Raw genomic sequence first — 20,615 nt, forward strand, 5'->3', positions numbered from 1 at the left:
ATATTGACATCTTAAAACGCAGGATTTGCATTTTCACAACTAGGCTCACTCTGTTGCCAATGTATGTTAAGTAATTTCATTGTATATTTAACCCAGGGAATAATACCAGACCACTATGGCTGAATTCAATCACAGAAGTGATGACAAGTCAGTTTGCACCTTAACAAGAGAATATCACATTCCCAAAAGAATGAAAGATGAACTCTGCTCATCATGCCACATATGCTGCAAAGGAGAGCTGTACCGTGCCGAACTGTATTATTTGTATTAACTGTATTATGGTGATCTTTTTCTTGATTAAATCTAAGCCAGTAGGATATGGTTTCAATTGCTAAATGTTGATGCAGCTCAATTTTCACTTCTTCAGCCCTGTCCCTTCTCTTTAAGACCTGCAAGATATTTTCTGCTCGGTGTTGGCATCTGCTCTCTTCCTTTCTCCAAGCTTCCCTTGTTCCACGCAAAACCGCTATCACCTGCTACAATTTCTGATCCAAAGGCAGATGAGTGTGGGTAGCCTGATCTTGAACAGAAATTAAAGATGAACTACTTCAATCAAAATTAAGTGTTGATTTTAACAGTCAATTGTAAAGAGACAAATGCAGCAATCCTAATTAAACACGAAGGGCCTGACTCTCAGGTCCCTTGAGCTAAAGGTACAAAGCACAGGCCAGACAGCACCAGAATGTTTCACATACACCATTCCTGAGGGATCACTATCATTGGAGCTACTAAGAGGTAGGGCTACAAAAACCTTCCACTAGGGGATGCTGAGAATGCTTACGCCGTTTCAGGATTATGCATCTTAATGCAGTCTTTTAGGCAGTGAATATTGGTTATGTAAGGGCTCTTGCTTCATAGGGGAGATGAAGGAATCTCTAACTATTTTAAAATGATAAATGAATCTTTCTTATCTTGACTTTTTGTCTTTTTGATGTATACAAGTTATAAATCCCAAGAAATCTGTCTGATCTGTTTATAAAGTGTCATATTAAAATCTATGCTAGAGAATGCAGAATGATTGATGTTGTCATTAGAGACAGTAGATCTCTGTGTCTGCTGATATGAAAGAGTTTATTTCTGGGTGCATTTTTTTTCTAGAGAATTTCAATGGGAATATGTGCTTGAGTGAAAAAAACTAATCAAAAATTTAAGAATCGTTTGCTTTTTTAAAAACTGTAGATACATCTGTCCTTCCTCCCTTTTAATGGTTCCTTAGACAAGCAAGGCATATTTATAGCTTTCTCCATGTATTCTCTCCCCTCCAAACAGACCCATCAGAATTTCTTCTTTCTCTCCCTTTAAACTCTTTCTTTATGGGAATATCTGTCTCTAAGGACATGTCTAGAACTGCCCACAGGAGAATTCTGTCAGCTCCAGGGAGCAAGAGACTACTGGTGTGTGTTATCAAAGTTTAATACCACAGGCCTTTTTTGCTGGCATATTCCTTTAAAAAGTTGCCTGATTTTTAATTCTTCACTTTAATATTCCTGAATGTAATCCTGTTGAACTTCTTTCTGAATATTTCCTACCAATCACATATCTGCCTCTAAAGTTATGTTTTCTGAAACCTATTCATTAACATACTCCTAACACCTTTAGCTCCCTTTAATATCTTCAGGTTTTATCAATATTTTGCAACACCTCATTAAATAGACTTACTTTTGAATTTGACCAAATACATTAACCCCTTTCCTACAAAGGTAATCAAGGATAATGAAGAATATAACCATGGTAATGAGAACTAAGCAACTCTGAGAGTCCTTAGTGATCCTCAACTTTATCATGTTTCGGTTCAGAGCCTCTTATGTTTCCTTCCCACACCATTACAGTACTTCCTTTCTATATCTTAATCTCCATTTGATTTGCTTCTTAAATAAGAACAGTGCAGAAAAATCTGCCCCAAAAGGAAAATACAGACGTGTCAGAGAAGAATTCTAGACTCTAAAGGTTTTACACTGTACTGCTAATGATAAAGTTTTGGCAACCAATGAGCTGGGAAGCTATAAATGAAATTTCTCTGCATGTCTGTTTTCGTGGGAGTGAGATGACATATCACTGGTTCCTCTTCCCAGATCTTTGAACCCTGTAACTTGTAGATCTGACTTTATGATATCACCAGAGGAAGTTCAGCCAGTATTAGCACTCTCTATTAGGTGTTAAGGAGAGCTTTTTCTTCCCACAGCTTGAATATCTGCTTTGCAATGCGCTTAGAAGGGTCTCACTGCTGTCTCACTTTAAGCACACATGGAATGCTCTAGGTTGGACAAAACCCACCCCTTTTCCTTTTTTTCATGGAAAAAAGAAAATGAAAAGATAGTAATGATATTTTACTTACCTGTCAGAAATCATTACTCACTGCAGGGGAATGAGCAAACAGGAATTTTAAATAAGAAATTAATATGCAGTTCTGCTCTAGAAATGGCTATCTAAAAATGGTTCTTATGCAGCATATTCTTCTTGATGATGTTGCAGGAAAGAATGGGACTGTGATACATAAGGCACAGGTACAAAATACAAAGCACACGGGAGGCTATCAGATTCACACCTCCTGAGACCCTTAAGACTCTGTATCAGGAAGAATCATTAACACCTTGGGCTATTTTAAACCCAACTAAACCCCAATATAACTTCAGCATTATTGTAAATTTGCATCTTTGATTTCAAGGTGAAATTTAAAGAAATAAAAAGGCCAATCCACCAAAACTCAACTTAGTTTTTAATCTAAGCAAACGTGCTACAGAATAACTGAGACAAAGCACTTTTTTCTGCAGAGAATCATACTTCGTGTGAGGATTGTGAATACAAGCATGGTTTGTGCATCACTGTCAATGGGATGACTTCTACAGCAGGTGATTGACCACAACTTTGCTTTTGCAGATGCAACTTATTATGGTCTTTTTCAAGAGTACAAGTTTTCATCAGATCATTCCACAAAAGAAAGCGCATTACCCCAAAGGAACAGCAATTTATTAACACAGCAAATGAGCTAATCAAATTAGACATGCCATTCTTTGTCATACATAAGTGAATCTCAGAAAAATTTCAAAGCACTTTGCGGTTCCTACCCCAAGTATATTTCTTTGCTTTCAAAACCACTGGTCACAGCTTTATTTGTCTGAGTTCTGTTTAAAGAACAGAAATGCAATCTACACTATTAAACACCCAGCAAACAATAAAATTAGTTGACCTACATGCCATATAAATCATCAGCTAAGGAAAAGGAGAAACTAGACCAAACAATAATACATTGGATTGCTTTTTCAAGCAGAATCACACAATGCAGAGACGTCCAGTGACAATTTGGATAAGAACTCGGGTCTTCATAAGCAAGCTCTGGTGTTTCCTTGTTAAAGGAATAGCGTTACCCAGATTCCTTCTGTCCTTGCTGCTAGAAATTTTTCATTCAACCACTGAATAAAAAGAAGGCAACGCATGCCCATTTCTCAAACTCTCCCATTCACAGTATGATATTTTAGACCAAACCGCTTTTCTTGGCAGAGCATACTACACTACAAGGTTTTCCACTGAAGTGGTTGATATGAAGGCTCGTGTTCCCTTTCATCACTCTTATTCCCATGACAGACGCTAGTAGGGTAGTGGCCAAGAGGGAGAGATACAAACAGGAATCTGAACTGACAAAGCAATAGTCAGCAGATTCTTCTGTCGGAGGCCTTAGACTCCACAAAAACTACTTTCCAGAGTTTTTCATCTCATATAATGCCAAGTTCAGTACATCTTCAAAAAGGGTAACCTTTTCATACGCATGTACTCCTTTGCATTGAAAAGCCTAATCCCAGGATATACTGTCAGTCATAAATCTGAGCACTTGGTTACCTGGAGAACTACTGTTGTTAGTAACTCTTTGTGATCCAAATGTGCAGGCATTAACTAACGTGAATCAGAGAAACTTTTTTCCTTTGAGAAAACAAAGTAATCGATTGAAAATCACTTTCCTTGAGAAAATATATTGGTTCTCTTTTTGACAAAAGGAACTTTTGCTATTGACTATGTGTGCATCTCTGAAAATGTAACTCTCTTAATTGTAAAAACCTAAACTGTAAAATCTGTAAGTTAAATATTAAGATTCTGTTAGGAAAAAAAAAGAGTTGCGATTATATAATCCAAATAATGTTTGGCTTTCAATGCCATTGGAAAACATATTTTCTCTTTAGGTGTAACTAGGCAAATTAAGCTTTGATCATATTTTTTTCTAGATTTACTCTGAGAATTTGCCCCTAAAAATAAACTCTGAAATTAAAACATTCTTCATGAGCGTTATGTTCTGCTTATGAATGTTTTAAAATGAGATAAACCTTCTGACAACCTCATAAAAATCAATCAAAGCCACTGATGATCAGATTCCGTGCAGAATACATCAACTGACAATGCACTATTCATGTGTCTCACTGTCTTCTGTTCAGGTTTCTCCTGTTCCCATCAATCCATCAGTTGCCTTTGGCATCTAGTTCTGTATCCTCTAGATACAGAAAGAACAGTCACTTCATTTGAGTTGGTTCATCTAGGGCTGCTTAATGTTTGATTTATCCAAAATGGAAAAATGGACAGATGTTGTTAAAAGAACAAAGCAAACCAAACCAGAACAAACCAAGTTTTCATTTTCCATTAAATCAGGCATGGTGATCCAAATCAATGTATTTCTATTCTGTAACCATAGCTAATAGTTATCTTTCTTACTGAATGATTCTGTTTCAGTGTAGGTAATTTCATAAACTACTTTATTCTTATGTAGCCAACATCTTTATAGCAGCTTCACTCAAGCATAAAATCAATTAAAATCCTTTTTTTTTTTTTAATTTTGAGTTGAATTCCATTTCTTTTCAAAATGGTGCTTAACATATATTATGAATAAGTAAGCTTTTCATCTACCAAATAGGAAATTCACCATTTCTAAAGACAGTAAAAATGACAAAAATAAGAATCTGATCTGAGTGCTTTAACAATTGTGTTTTCATGCATGATTGCTTCAGCAAATTTACAGAGACAATATGTCTTCTTGGCTAGTGAAAGAAAGGATTGTAGTATTCAAACCTAGGAAGATACCATCCTTATAAAAGAAAGTATCTAAACAGTATAAAATAAACAATAAGATCATGCGAATGAAGGTTTCCCTCTTCAAAATGTTTTGGACACACTCAAAATGATTTATTTCATTTTTCTGGATTTAATTTATTTTACCCTGCAAAAGGAGATGAAACCGTATTCTCTTACATAACTCACTAAGGTATTTCCAAAGGTGATTTATGTCAGCCTATTTATGCTAATGTTGCAATTCTTACATGAAGTAGATTTGACCATTTGTAGCTGTGGATCAGCAGCAATTCTAGGTAGAAAAACCGTGTTACAATTGGATGAAGCTGTTTAAAATTAAGAATTACTTTAAGCTTTCTTTGGGAAGCTGGAAAAATGTCAGTAAACTTCCATGTGCAAGTCTGATAAATCTGTGGGGACACAAATTCTGAGCTGGAATCCAGGGTTTGCACGGGAGAACAGACTACACTTAAATTTAAGATGGGATTCTTATCTACATTTCAAATAGTGATCACTTACAGGGTAAAAGCAGGTAAAGATCCATTTGCATGTTTTCAGAAATTGCATATTGCTTTATTTACAAGAACACAATTTATTATCTTGGTGGCAAACTCGGCACTCCCTACTCCCTGCCTAAGTCATGTGCTTAAGCGCAGCATGACTCCGCGTGGCGGCAGGACTAAACCTTGAGTCATTATCAGAAAGGCTTTGCATGAACAGGCTCAGAGACTAAATGAAAGTATCTTGAGAAAGGTCTGACAGAATAGAAACAAGACACTTCCACAGGAGGGATGTAGGAAAGTCTGCACAGCTTCTTCCTTCTTTAGTATTGAATGATTTCAGCCTCCAGAGCTGTCAGGCCAGTACACGACACAAGTCCTAAAATCCACTTAAAACAGCCATCAGATTTTGATAAAAGCATGCTTTTGCTTGACTTGCCAAGAGTTCTGAAGGAGTCTCATAATTAAGATGCACAATTAATTTGATATACAAAGCCTCCTGTGCTTTTTTGACATCTGCTTTGTAAAGTGTCTCTCGCTAGCGAAAATCCAGCAGAAACATTTTGTTCATTGTCACTTCCATTTTAACAGTTATTCAGAATAGCCTTGCAATATGCTAAAATATTTATTTCTCATTAAAGGCTGTTGTGGTTTCAGTTGGGATAGAGTAAATTTTCCTACTAGCAGTTGGTGTAGTGCTATGTTTTAGATTTGGGATGAAAATAGCATTGGTAAAAGACTGACGTTTTCAGTTGTTGCTCGGCAGTCAAGGCCTTTTCTGCTCCTCATACCACCCCGCCAACAAGCAGGCTGGAAGGGCACAAGAAGTTGGGAGGGGACACAGCCAGGGCAGCTGACCGCAACTGACAAAAGGGATATTGCACACCATGTGACATCATGCTCAGCATATAAAGCTGGGGGAAGAAGAAGGAAGGAGGGGACATTCACAGTTACGGCATTTGTCTTCCCAAGTAACTGTATGCGTGATGGGGCCCTGCTTTCCTGGGGATGGCTGAACACCTGCATGCCCATGGGAAGCAGTGAATGAATTCCTTGTTTTGTTTTACTTGCGTGCACGGCTTTTGCTCTATCTATTAACCCTTCTTTATCTCAACCCACGAGTGTTTTCTCACTTCTACTCTTCCAATTCTCTTCCCCATTCCAACTGGGTGGGTGAGCAAGCTGCTGCGTGGTCCTAGTTGCTGGCTGTGGTTGAACCATGACAAAGGCACATAGTCTTATTTTCAAGTCCTCTGCATTCTCTGCCCATCCAATAAATGTGTTGAGATAATCATTGGCTTTGTATGGCAATCCTTTTTGTACACTGCATTGCACATATTAGCTATAGATTTTATCTTGGCATCCAGCATTCCTACATAGTTTGGTCATCGGTTCTTTTTCTTTTGTAATGCATCAAGTGACAGGGTTACTGTCATATGCATGTTTGATATAAGCATGAGGACAGGAAAGAAAATGAGGCTAAGGACCCCATTTTTTCTTTTCATGGTTCCTCCAGTTTTGTTAGGAATGTGAAAATATCATCAAGAAGTGAGCAACCGTTTAACTGAAGAACGTTCTCTACTGTGAGAAGCCTCTGATGTTATGTTCGTTAGTTGAGTTTCTTCCACATATTTGGGGGGTTTGCTTTTTACATATTCAACTTTGACGCATTTAGGACTTCTGAAGCCATTATCTTTTAAAATTTCTTTTTGAGATGCACCAAAATCTTTCCCCCAAGGGTAATAAGAGTCAAGAATCTTCTGCTTTAAGGACACGCTTTGATATCTAGGCACAGGAAGTGCTAGAAAGATGTTAACATATTGATATGCAGAAGTAAAACCATCCAATCCAAATGCTGTGCAAATGATCCCAGTTAGAAAATATATACAATCCAAGTCCTTCATTAAGCACTTCTATTTGGAAATTTTTAGGCATTTGGTCTTAAACATGCATTAATTAGCACAAACTTATGTAATCATGCCTAACTAATGATCTTAAAATGTTACAGACTGGCATATTGAACTTGGCTTTTGTAATGCACTGGAATTTTCATGCTTATCTAAAGGGATAGACAGAACACCACTGGTCATTTAGGTCTCAGTGCCTTTGAATGAAGCTGTTTTGTGGGCTGTCTTGAAAGTTTCTGGAGAGCGTCTGGGCTTATGCAATCCTTGCTAAAGTCAATGCATCAAACCCCAAAGTCTTCTATCTTCACGTAATTCCATAAAGCTCTAGGAAGTCAGTATTTTTTAAAAAGAACTTTCTCCAAACATGTCATATTTTTTTCTTAACCCAGCAACTTCTTCGTTTTTTTCTTCAAAATTTTTACTCAGATATTGAGATGGTTATTCACTTGCCACAAATCGTATTTCTGGTAAGCAAAAAGTAATGTCAAACCAATATAATTTCCGTTATTTTATATAACTTACTGTCTTTTTTAAATAGTATCCTGGTTTTCTTTCTTTCCCTGTTTTCTTTATTGAAAATATAAAAGCAAGACTAATTAAAGGAAGTAATGGTCACAATTTTTGTGACATTGGATTCTGTCTTTTCAGAGTACCTTGAGCTGAAAAACTAGTTTGGGATCTGTCCAGTGGGAACTGATGAGTGCTCGGTTTTTCCTAAAGTATAAACACAGGGTTTGCACTAATTGAGTTCAAAGAAGATTTTTTACCAAAGGTCTGGAGGCAAAATTCTCTTGTTATTGACAGAGTTTAGACTGGATGGATTTAGACCAAAGTTAGGTTTCACAAAAAGAGCGGTATTTATTTTAAATAAATAGCATACTAAAGATCTATGAAATATTTCTATGGTGTCGGCCTAGCAGTTGTATTTAATATGTCTTAACCTTTGTGATTCACCCTCTAAAGTTTATTTGAAACAACTAAAATTGGACTGCTGATGTTATTTGATGTGGACCATGCTGGTAGGCACTCCAGTGAGAAACTGGTATCACAAAGACAAAGTTAATGAATGTTCAGAAGATGCCCAAAATTCTAAGAGCATAATTCTGCAGGGTATTTCTGCAAATCCCACTCCTCTCAGAAGGTGTAACAGAGTGAGATTACTTCCAGCCACCCTGTATATCTCACAAATATTTTGTTGTGCTTATAAAAATATCTGAAAATGCTAGGCTAAAATAAATGGGTTTTTTGTGACACCCGGGATGGATTTCTTCCATATGGCATGCTTCTCATTCCATCCATAGAGAGCGATAACTCCTTTTTGGTCTTTCAAGCTATTACGTACTTTCTTATCAGAAAACAGCTATATTCCTGAAGGATGTTCACATTAGAACTTCTTGCTTTACGTTTAGATAAATGGAAAGCCGCACAGGTGGCGTAGTAGCCAGTACGAAGAGGAAGCTGCCTGCCGGCTCCTTTGTTACAACGAATGGTCTGAGTTTATGCTGTGTCCAAGGAATGTGTGCAGCACAACACAAGCCTGAAGGCCACGCAGCGCGTGCAGCACAGCACAAACCGGGGCCTATTCACTAATTCCTCAATGTATAGCAGTCTCCTGGTCAGGATCATTACAGCAGGTAAACACATTTTTTTTCTGAAACATTAATAAAAATAGATGATTAGACATGTTTACCTGAGGTTATCTGCTACATAATTTTATGACTCTGCAATTACAAATACATTTTAGATAGCTGAAATGAACATAATCACATTTTACTTACATTTCCCTCCTAGTATTTACTTTTCATAACACTTCAATGAATATATTCTTTCATTCTTCAAGTTACCTCTGTTCTAACATCTGACTACTTAATCAAAGTCAAGCACCAGTCATTACACAAGTGGTTATACTTGGACAAGAGAAATTTGTTCCTTCTTCAAAGGCTAAAGTTTTCTCAGAGATAAATTGTCTGATTTGCACGTACACTAAGTTTCCTTTACAAAGCTTTGATTGTGAAAGAGTCTTTAAAACAACTGTAGATATAAGAGACTTTATTTTTACACTGTAGAAAAAGCAAAATGCATGGGAATCAAAAGATGGCTCTTACTCATCACAGGCCTGATGAGTAAGAAAAAAATTGAAAAGAAAGGGGAAAAAGAAAGAGGGTAAAGCAAAAGCTGCATGCACAAGCAGAGCAAAAAGAAAGAATTAATTCACTACTTCCCATCAGCAGGCAGATGTTTTGCCATTTGCAGGAAAGCGGGGCTTCATCTCTCTTAACTGTTGTTTGTGAAGATAAGCACCGTATCTCTGAACCTCCCCTCTTTCTCCCCTTTCCCCCAGCTTTTATTGCTGAGCACATCATATGGAACATCCCTTTGGTCAGATGGGTTCAGCTGCCCTGGCTGTGTCCTCTCCCAGCTTCTTGCATACCCTCAACCTACTCACTTGGCAGGACCGTGTGAGAAGCAGAAAAAGCCTTGACTCTGTAAGCACTGTTCAGCAATAGCAAAAACTATGGTGTACTATCAACAATGTCTTTGGTCACAAATCCAAAGCATAGCATCGTATGATCTGTTATGAAAAAAATGAACTCTCTCAGCCAAAATCAGTACAGCGTGTCAACAGGCACCTGCATTTACTTTCCATGGTACACTTAACGAATTGGACTGAGTAGGTAGAGGCCAACTTGTTCTCAGTCAGGGCTCCAGCGAGGCACTGTCAGTCATGGCCATGTGGTTGCAGTCTCTAAAGAACTGCAGAAAACTCAGTAAACTTTCAGGGCCTTGGAGCATTGTGACAGACAGGGTGTATGTCACCCTCTGTGATCATACAGGGTGACTCAAGCTAGGGCCAGCCCTGACAGTGAAGAGATTATTACTGCTGAGTGACTAACATCTGTCAGGTAGTCCCTGGAGAAGTGGCAAAAATTAGCCATATCTGACAAATATATCCCCATGCCCTCACTCTCGTGGTTTGGGAGGGTATAGTGGGGGCTGGGGTCACCATGGCATAGGTGCCTTCTGCAGGTTTGGAGGTCATTCTAAAGCTGTGGGATAGCCGTAGGCTCCTGTATAGCCTGCGGGCTAGGATCCATGGTGCTCAGCTCAAGGCTGAAGATGGTCTGAGCTAACAGGTGGGGAAAATGCTGTGAAGATTACACAGAAAGTTACAATCTGGTCATGGAAAATCGAGCCTGTTGATGCAGCAAGAACCCTGACACAAAATAATAATGTGTTTTCTTGACCTGCTGGCCTGGCCTGGCCTGCCGTGGCCTGACAAATGGGCCTCCATTGTGTAGAGGCAGCAAGTGGGGCAGGTGGATAGAAGGAACAGCCTGGGAACTTTGCATGCTACAGAGGCCTTCCACATGCTTATCAGAATACTATGTAGAAACAGAATCGGACAATAATGTAAATCAGAAGACAGCTCTCAAGGCTGTTGAAGAGAAGTTGTGGATGCCCCATTGTTGGAAGTCAGGTTGGATGGGAGACCTGGCGTAATGAAAGATGTCCCTGCCCATGGCAGGGTGGTTGGAACACATGATCTTTGAAGGTCCCTTCCAACCCAAAGCATTCTATGATGCTAAGGTCAGCTGTTATGAACTCCTGTTCAAAGCAAAATTAGATCCAACTGTGAAGTTAAATCAGCTTGCTCAGGTCCTTATCCACACAAATTTTTAGAATATCAAGGAATTCCACAACGTTTCAGGGTATTTGACTACCTTCACACGGAAAAAGATTTCCTGCCATCTAATCAGAATTCCTCATGTTCCAACTAATGCCTCATGCACCCGTAAGAAAAGCCTGCTTCCAACTTCTGTGTACCCCCCTATTAGGTACATAAGTGCCATAACATGTTCCCTGAAGCTTCTTGTTTTAGGACTGAACAAATGTAACTTTCTTTGTATGCCAGAAGCTTCAGTCCCCTGACCATTTCAGTGGCCCACCGTTGGACTTACTCCAGTATGTCAATGACTCGTGCGATGTGGAACCCCAAACTGCACACAGTACTCCAGATGTGGTCACACAAATGTGTAATAGAGAGGAATAAACACTTCCCTTGACCTGCTGGCTACATCGTTGCTCCTGCAGCCCCACTATGTCCTTGATCACCGTCTAACACAAGAGCAAATTGCAGAATCCCCAATGTCCTGGTTTGAAGTGAAACAGAATGAATTTTCTGTTCAGTAATTTTACTTTGCAGCTAAGCCTCTTCTAACTAACTGAACTCTCTGAAATTAACATCATATCATGCAGACATTGTTCGCTCTCAGAGCGATAAGACCTATATTTACAGCTAATGCCAAGGAATGGTATGCAGAGAGGCTCCCGCTCATACTTATTGCTGTAACACCCAAGGGCAGCTCACTTTGTTATGTGCCCCACTGGAGGGCCAGAAGCAGAAAAGCATAGAGGATTCACACCTGTGGGAAGGACTGTACAGGACAGGTGACCCAAACCTGACCAATAGGGTATTCCATGCCATCTGCCTCATGCTCAGTATAAAAGCTGAGGGATCAAAGGGTCAGTCCTCTTTCTTCAATGGCCGAGGAGGACTCTCTTCATCTGCCTTTGATCCCCATATGTGCATTCCTGAACCCAGATCCGCAATCCAGTTCCTGCCTGTCGCTGAGTCCTGTCTGGCACTTTCCCAGTCCCTGCCAGTAATGTGATCTGATTGTCATCCTGGGAGCTTGATACAGTTTTGTATATATTTCATTATTTTCTTTTTCTTTTATTATTAATATTTCATTAAAGTAGTTTAGTTCCTTCTAAACTTCTAAGTCTCCTTCTCTCTCTCCCTCTGCTCCTTGGAGAGAGAGGTGGGGGAGACCATCTGTCATTCGTTTCAGTGGCCAGTCCAGCCTAAACCGCGACACCTAAGGTCACCAGCTTGTTTTTTGCAAAGTTGCATTCTATCCTGTCAACTCCCAGCATGTATTGCCGCACAGGATTCTTCAGTCACAGACGGAGGACTTTACATGTGCCTTAATGAGGCTTGTGTCATTTCTCCAGTCTGCTGCGGTCCCTCTGAATAGCACTTCTACCCAGCATCATAATGCTCTATATAATCTATGTCTAGAGCACAGGAAACAGCAGCAGTTTCTTCCAATCCTTTCTGCTCCTCCTCTTTCAGTCAGATGAAGAAGCTTTTCACTGAAGAGATCTGCGTTAGATTCTAGTACCACAAATTTATTAGTACATAGAATAACAAGAAAAAAATGCTGTTATTAAAATTGAAGACCCCGCTAAAATAAGAAACTCTAGATCCAGATTGATAGCCTAGGTCATGTGAATATTGCAACTTTGAGTCCTTTTTCACTTCTTCAAACAAAACTCACTTGAGCTTAGAGGTTTCTCATGAACCTCTTTGGCTTTCAGTGGAAAAAAAAAATCCCTGCTTCAAAGAGAGAGCTCTCTTGCTTTTTCTAGAACAGTCCTAACACACAAAATTTTAGAGCTGAGTAAGTTCATCCTTATAGCAGCTAGAGCTCCTAGCAAAGCTGAATATTTGATATGTAAGTTAAAGACTAAAGACTGTTTATCCCTTCTAATCCAATTCTTCCATTTGGAGAAAATGAAATAAAGCTTCTGAATATTCAAAATGTAGTAGATAAGTATGGGAATATTAATTTTTTTTCAGAGTTAATTCCTAAAAGGGAAAGGTAATGTCAACTAAGGCAGATTCCTGAGAACCAGAAGAAAGTAAATGTCACTATTATCTTCAAGAAGGGCAAGAAGGGAACTACAGGCTGCTCAGTAGTAATTAAGGGATGGTCCCTGATAGCTGAATATTAAAGATATGCTAATTTAATAATTTTAGGACTAAGAAAACCTTTGGCTGGTCCTTCTAAATTTATTTAACCCAAGACAAGACATTATTTAAAAACTAAAGAGCAACATCACAAGGTTAAGGGAATGTTTATAAACAATACACATAAATGTATAAATCCAGATGCAAGCACCAGTCAGGATGGAACACAGGCCAGAAAGAATGAAGAAGGAAAGACAGTATATAATTTGAAAGAAGCTTGGAATACAAGAATAAAAGAAATATCGCTACCTTACCAAAGTGGATGGCATAACCACAAGCATCCAGTTTCCAGAGTCAAATAAATGACTCTAAGCAATCGCTTTAGTTTAATTCTGTGGCATTTGACTTTGATGGAGTACCTTATGAAACACTAAAATTTTCAAAGGCATTGCCTTCAGGTAGTTTCTATGTGTGGTTTGCAAATGAAGAGAAAGCAAACTGGTTTGCATTACTGCATGTAGATTAGTTAGCAAGACAGCTTTTGCAACACATGAGCAATAAAAAACCCCAAAGATATAACACAAACTTCAAAAATTTGCTGAAAATTGAAAACTAATTCCATGTTTTGCAATGCAGAAGGGTCCAAGTTGCACACCCAAGCATAGATACACTTAATATGGTGTATTAGTGGGCCAAAGTAGTCAAAACTGTATGTGTGTGGCAAGAATCTGTTTGATCAGAATGAATGAAGCACCAGCCAAGACAATGAGAATTTGGTAGGAAGCACGATGCTCATGTGCATGCATCTGCCAGTCAGATACAAGACAAATAGCAAGGAAATTGGCTATAGTTAGCAAATGATGTTCCAGTTGGTATATCAAGGGGAAAGAGACTTGCTGAGAAACTGTATCTAAAGAAAGGTGGCAGTTCTTATAATACTCTTGTAATACTTGTATGACAATGTCTGACATCTCTTCTAGCTTTGCAAATTTTCTAACGGCACCATCAGTCCAAAGAACTAGATAAACTTCACTACAGAAGGAAATTAGGTTTAGGTTAGTGTCCTGGTTTGAGGTAAAACAGAACCAATTTTGTTCAGTAACTTCGCTTCTTAGCTGGGCCTCTCTAACTACTGAAATTATCTGCATATTGTGCAGACAGTGTTCACCCTCTCAGAGTGATAAGACCAATTGTTTATAGCTGATGCCCAGGCACGGTATGCAGAGAGGCTCTTGCTTACACTTATTGCCATAACCCCCAAGGCCAACCAGCTGTGTTATTTGCCCCGTTGGAGGGTCGGAAGCGGAAAAGAATAGTGGGGTCCCACCTGCGGGGAGGAGCGGACAGGACAGGTGACCCAAAACTGACTAACAGGGTATTCCATCCCACCTGCCTCATGCTCAGTATAAAAGCTGAGGGATCAAAGGGTCAGCTCTCTTCCTTCAATGGCCGACGTCTGAGGAGGACTCTGTTTGTCTGCCTGTGATCCTGATCCTGAATCCAGATCCGTAATCCAGTTCCTGTCCGTCACTGAGTCCAGCCTGGGACTGCCCCAGTGCCAGCCGGTGACGTGATTGTCATCTCGGGAGCTTGATACGGTTTTTTATATATTTCATTTCTTTTTATTTTATTATTAATATTTCATTAAAGTAGTTTAATTCCTTCTAAACTCATGTGTCTTTTCCCTCCTCTACCTCTCTCTTTGAAGAGAACTAGAAAACTAGTACTAGTACTAAAAGATGTGCTCAACTTCCTTATCTCTTTGTAACACTTAAAATACAGTACTTTAATACTTGTCCAATTTATAGCATTACAGCTAGGTCTGAGAACTTTCTGTGATAAATGGAACGTGTTGTCCTGAGACTATTAGGTAATATGACACTATCTCCACTTCCTTATACTTATTTATACATGCATCCAAAATTTCTTTTCCTATGATTTTTTCCTGTCAAAACAGCAAATTATATATCACAGTAAAGAGACGGAACGGGATGCTGTACTTCATCCAAAGTCAAATGAGCAAAGGAGGTCATCTAGCTCTGATAGGAGGGTTCTAGCTCATAGCTCCCAAGACAGCAATTTCTTAGGCTGATAACAGCTAAAAGATGCAAAGTGGTGCCTTGCAGGGCTGTCAGAATTTACCATAGACAGATCTGCATGTTTCGTTACAGAAGAGGCTTCACTTTCAAGCTGATTTTCAAGAACCAATATCTGCTCCAGCAATTCAAAGACTGTGGTGGTAAAATAGATATTTTTTTTGTTAAATGATAGAATTCTCTTTGTATTTTCTTGCCACTGTAGATTAGTTAACTGTCAAAATATCGGTTTTTGTAATAGTATTTCCTTTCCTTGAAAAGCAACACTTACAGCAAACACAGACGCCAATGTTACCTCTTGAATTTTTAATCCTGTTGCATTTTGCAATCAAACTGGATCTCTCACCAGTTTTTACTGTTCCTATCAAGTGAAAAGACTGTGATCTACAAACCTGAATGACAAGATCAGTGCACTGAAATCATCCACGCTGCAAAAGCGCTCCACTTTGATCTGGTTTGTCCTGACACAAAATAGTTTATTACAACTGCACAGTTGGCACTTAATTAGGCTTGTAAAATAATCGTGATGTCTGTATCTTGAATAATATATGATCTTGTGTTCAGAGTGATGAGAACACTGCCATAGGTTGACATAATGTGACACACTGTGCTCTGTAAAATAGCAAAATGAGTTGGAGATATGGACCTTGAACGTGGATGTGCCTTTGTGTTCACATGCTAAAAAAGAGTTTTTCTGTTCCGCACCGCGGTTTATCTATTTTGACTGTAAATTATTCAGAGCATGGGCTTTCTCTTCCCTGGGAACAATGTGCACTCATCGCATCTGAACTTCTTAAATGATAATTTAGAATAAATAATAAGCCTAATCAGGTACACTGATGTAAAGCATCGCTCTTCAGGTACTAACACAGTGAGTGTTTTATAAAGAACCTGCCACTCCCTTACTGATTATTTTAAACAGGTGCATGAAAGAGAGTCCAAAGGCACAGTTGCTGGCAGAGGAAAGATCTTTTCATACTTAGCAGGGAGAGGGAGAACCTAGGAAGTTACTACAGCGCCTGTGGTCTTTCCAATCCAGACTGAGGAGTGTTACAGGGAAACGTCTCTAACAGGGTAGCATAGTTTTGGTGCCAAGCTCTGCTTAATTTATTACACTTGCTACTGATTTGGAAAAGGGAATTTAGAGCTTTTACATCAAAAATCCTCCTGGACGTGGCTTGCAAAATCAAACAACAACAGACTTCACAGGTTAAAAGAAAAGGATGCTACAGTCGAGAAAAAAAAGCAGAAAGAGGGAGAACTGGGGAACACAACACACCTTGGAGATGTCTAGCTAATTTTAACAGTTTGAATTTTAATTAGGGTATGATTTATTGCATTTTATATTCTTCAATTCACAGAGCAGGGCTGGGGCATTTTTTAAATAGCGTTATATCTTACAAATACTCCATGGACAAAGAAACCAGGAAAACAATAATGCCAAATGATCCTAAAAGGTTTTGTGGACAGCAAATTGAATATATACTTGAAATATGATATAAAAGGAAGGGAAAGAAATAATGTACTTTTGAACAGCATCTTCCAAAGTAGCATTTCTTACATAATTAAGGGCTAGTATTTTGCAAAGTTCTTAAACATATGCTTAACTTCAAGGCCCAGTGTAGCTTTGAATAAAGTGGTATGTTTAGATTTAACTGCAGGACTGCAGGTTTGATTTGTTCAAGAACTAAGGAATATCATGTGGTTGAAACTAAGTCACACTAAACAAATAAGCAGAATAAACACTTAACAGTGAGTGTAAGATTAGAGCCCAGGCCACCACGTACTAGACACACTACATCATTAAGTTGGCTTGATCCCCTTATATTCTTATGTTTTTTTTTTTTTTTTGTAAAATACAGAAAGAGAAAAATGAAGCTAGAACCATCACACACGCTACCGAGCATACCAGCTAAAGCTGTTAGCTGTCTCATCCCAATTCCTGTTTCAAAGGAAAAATAAAATAAAACAAAACAAGTAAAAAATCCAATACCAACCAAACTGACAAAACAAAAATCCCAGACACATTGATACCAGCTTTGAAAACATAAATGCTTCCTGAGGTTCTGGGATTCATTCTGCAGTCCTGACACTATGTAAACAGAGAAACAAATTACCCTGTGTAATTTTGTTAGTATTATAGCAATCAGACTCATGACATTGCTTGGAAGCACCAATGAGAGATTTGACAACCGCGAGAAGGTGGGACATTTAAAAGATGTAAATTATCTGTCAGGAAATATTAAATTTGATTATCATCTTTTGGAAACCTTTCCGTCAAGAAAAAATGCAGAGAACACAAATTACTCATTCTGCAAAAAGCTAATAGTCTAATGTTCTGTTTTTAATTAAAGCATTAAGTTGGACAGATACCCCTACTCATACATCAGTACGTCAACAGGTTATAGAGAAAGATTTCCTCTTGGCAGTTGGTAATTGTTTGTCCTGAACCATGATGGTTAACAGCTCTTGGACTTTACTGTAGGAAAATAGGGATAGTCATACGTAAGTGTAAGTATTTTTCCAGTCACAATAAATGTATGTCACAACACTGTTCAGTGAGAGGAAGTTCCATAGGACATAGTGGCAAATTTACATTTGAATGGATGCCTTTTATTTCTGTGTTCTAAATAAAATGAACCATCTGCAGCTAGACAATGTATCTAAAGGTAGCATGATCCAAAGGGCTCTGAGGTAAAATATAGTAATTTCCTTTGATATCAGCAAGCAGTAGAGTAGGTTTGTTCAACAGTTAGTATCTCATTCTGTTAGAAATGCAAAACCTGTTCATCTCAGTCTCCTTTCTGCACAGGAGTAGAATTTCACTCTTGAACTGCCAGAAGAAAAGTCCATGATTTTTATGAATATTTTTTATTTGCAGGTGTTCCATGAATAGCTAATAGGACTAAATGAATTATAAGTACTCATTGTACTGGTTTTGGCTGAGACAGAGTTCATTTTTTTCATAATAGATCATACAATGTTATGCTTTGGATTTGTGACCAAAGACATTGTCGATAGTACACCATAGTTTTTGCTATTGCTGAACAGTGCTTACACAGAGTCAAGGCTTTTTCTGCTTCTCACACAGTCCTGCCAAGTGAGTAGGTTGAGGGTGTGCAAGAAGCTGGGAGAGGACACAGCCAGGGCAGCTGAACCCATCTGACCAAAGGGATGTTCCATGCCATATGATGTGCTCAGCAATAAAAGCTGGGGGAAAGGGGAGGAAGAAGGGAGGTTCAGAGTTATGGTGCTTATCTTCACAAACAGTTAAGAGAGATGAAGCCCCGCTTTCCTGCAAATGGCAAAACATCTGCCTGCTGATGGGAAGTAGTGAATGAATTCCTTCTTTTTGCTCTGCTTGTGCATGTAGCTTTTGCTTTACTACCCATTAAACTGTCTTCATCTCTACCTGTGAGTTTTTGCACTTCTACCCTTCTGACTGCCTCCCCCATCCCACCACAGGGGAGTGAGCGAGTGGCTGTGTGGCGCTTAGCTGCCTACAAGGGCTAAACCGCAACAGTACGCTTTTAGTTATTTCCTCCTCCTCAACATCAATGTTTCTTTCATAACTGTTCCCAATCCTGCATTATGTTCTTGTACCAAATATTCTTGGTATACCACATACGCTTGGATAAGGAGACTAGTTAATTAAATCAATTAGCCGTGCTACTGAAATTTTATCATGAAAACAAGAATCCTCCCAAATCTTTCTTCCATGCTTATAGTATTAAATACTGTAGCTTTCAAAACTCCTTCTGCGACTGTCTCTTCTAAGCCAAGTGGGTCTAGCAGGTTAACTGCTTCTCACATAGAACTATTCAGCCTATGCTTCTCAACTTCCCATCATTTTTACTGCATGCATCTAGAAATGTCCCATATATGTGCTATTTCGGAGTGACCAGAGCATTCCTGAGGAACGTATACCACCATACTACAAAGAAAACATACCGCTGACTATGAGGTGGTCTTACAGATGATCCATGATTTTATGTCTCTTCAAGAGGGAAGAAGTAGGAATTTGACCTGAAACATAGGGTGATCCTACATCTTCATCCTATTAGTACCAAACCTTTCATCACATATCCTTACACCTCCAAATCAGAAATCCAATCCCATATTCCCATCACTGCCACTCATCTCACCCAAAAGAAGAATTATCCTTATTCACCGCCACCTTGCACTGCTACGTTTCCTCCGTTCTTTATCCTGCACTTCCCTGCTTCCATGTCTGCGATATCCCTCTTTGCCTCAACATCACCACTCCGTCCTGGTCTGTATGTTTAGCACTGAGTTCCTGCAGAAGCTTTAAAGCATCTAAAGATGTCAACTCACATGGGGAAACATTACCAACAAGCAGAGATATCTCCGAGCAAGGCAGCTCCTACACTTCAAGAGTTGATGGAAGACAAGCTGGTGGGGGCTGAGTATGGGTTGTTTTGGTGGCTTTTCCTGAGGAAAACTACACAAGAAACAAACCAGGATTTGCTGTACAGTAAACTGCTGTGTGTTGATTGCAATATTCTGTCATTTTCCCCTTCCTTTCCACTGACACTGTTATTCTGCGTGAGAGACATCGGTTAAAAACAAATTCACTGTATCTCTTTGAAATTTCACACCAAAAAACCAAACCAAACCAAACCTAAACCTTTGGAAGAATTTTCGGGAAAACAAATGCTGGGAGAATTTTAACATTTTTGCTAACTCTAAACCACTGACTAATTTTTTGAGGTTTTTTAAAAATCCTGATATGATATGTGGTACAAGAAAGATTTGGGCTGTTTATAGTGAAGGTAGGAGGTGTTAAAACTGTAAGAGTTGCACTTCCAGAAAACTTTAAAGAAAATTCAGCCAGGTATTACTGCATGTATTGGCAAATTTAGGAGTAAGGAAATAATTAATAAAATTGTTTGGGGTCCATGTGAGGGCCTGAAAGCATCCTAGAAGTTGCAGACAGGCATTTTATGTTGCATTTTGTGAGGGGCAAGCTAAAACTCCATTAACAGTTTATGCAAATTAGACCATGTAAAATCAGTTAACACTGCAGTTAATAGAAAACAGGTGAAGTCAACCAAGCATAGAGAAGTTAGTTAGACAAGTTGATTCAGAAATGGAATATAATATTTTATTGAAAGCTGTAAACTTGAACAAAATGAATGCCCAAAGGTAAACATGAACAGTTGCTACCTGTCAAATGTAGTGGGAAAGAAGGAGAATCCGCATGTAGTAGTACACTCAGATTTTTAACTTCTGATCTAAGGTACACAAAGAGCAGTGAAGGCAAGTGCAAAGAGTACTGTAAGAACAC

This window comes from Vanellus vanellus (assembly GCF_965231255.1).
Source record: "Vanellus vanellus genome assembly, chromosome: 1".
Lineage (NCBI taxonomy): Eukaryota > Metazoa > Chordata > Aves > Charadriiformes > Charadriidae > Vanellus > Vanellus vanellus.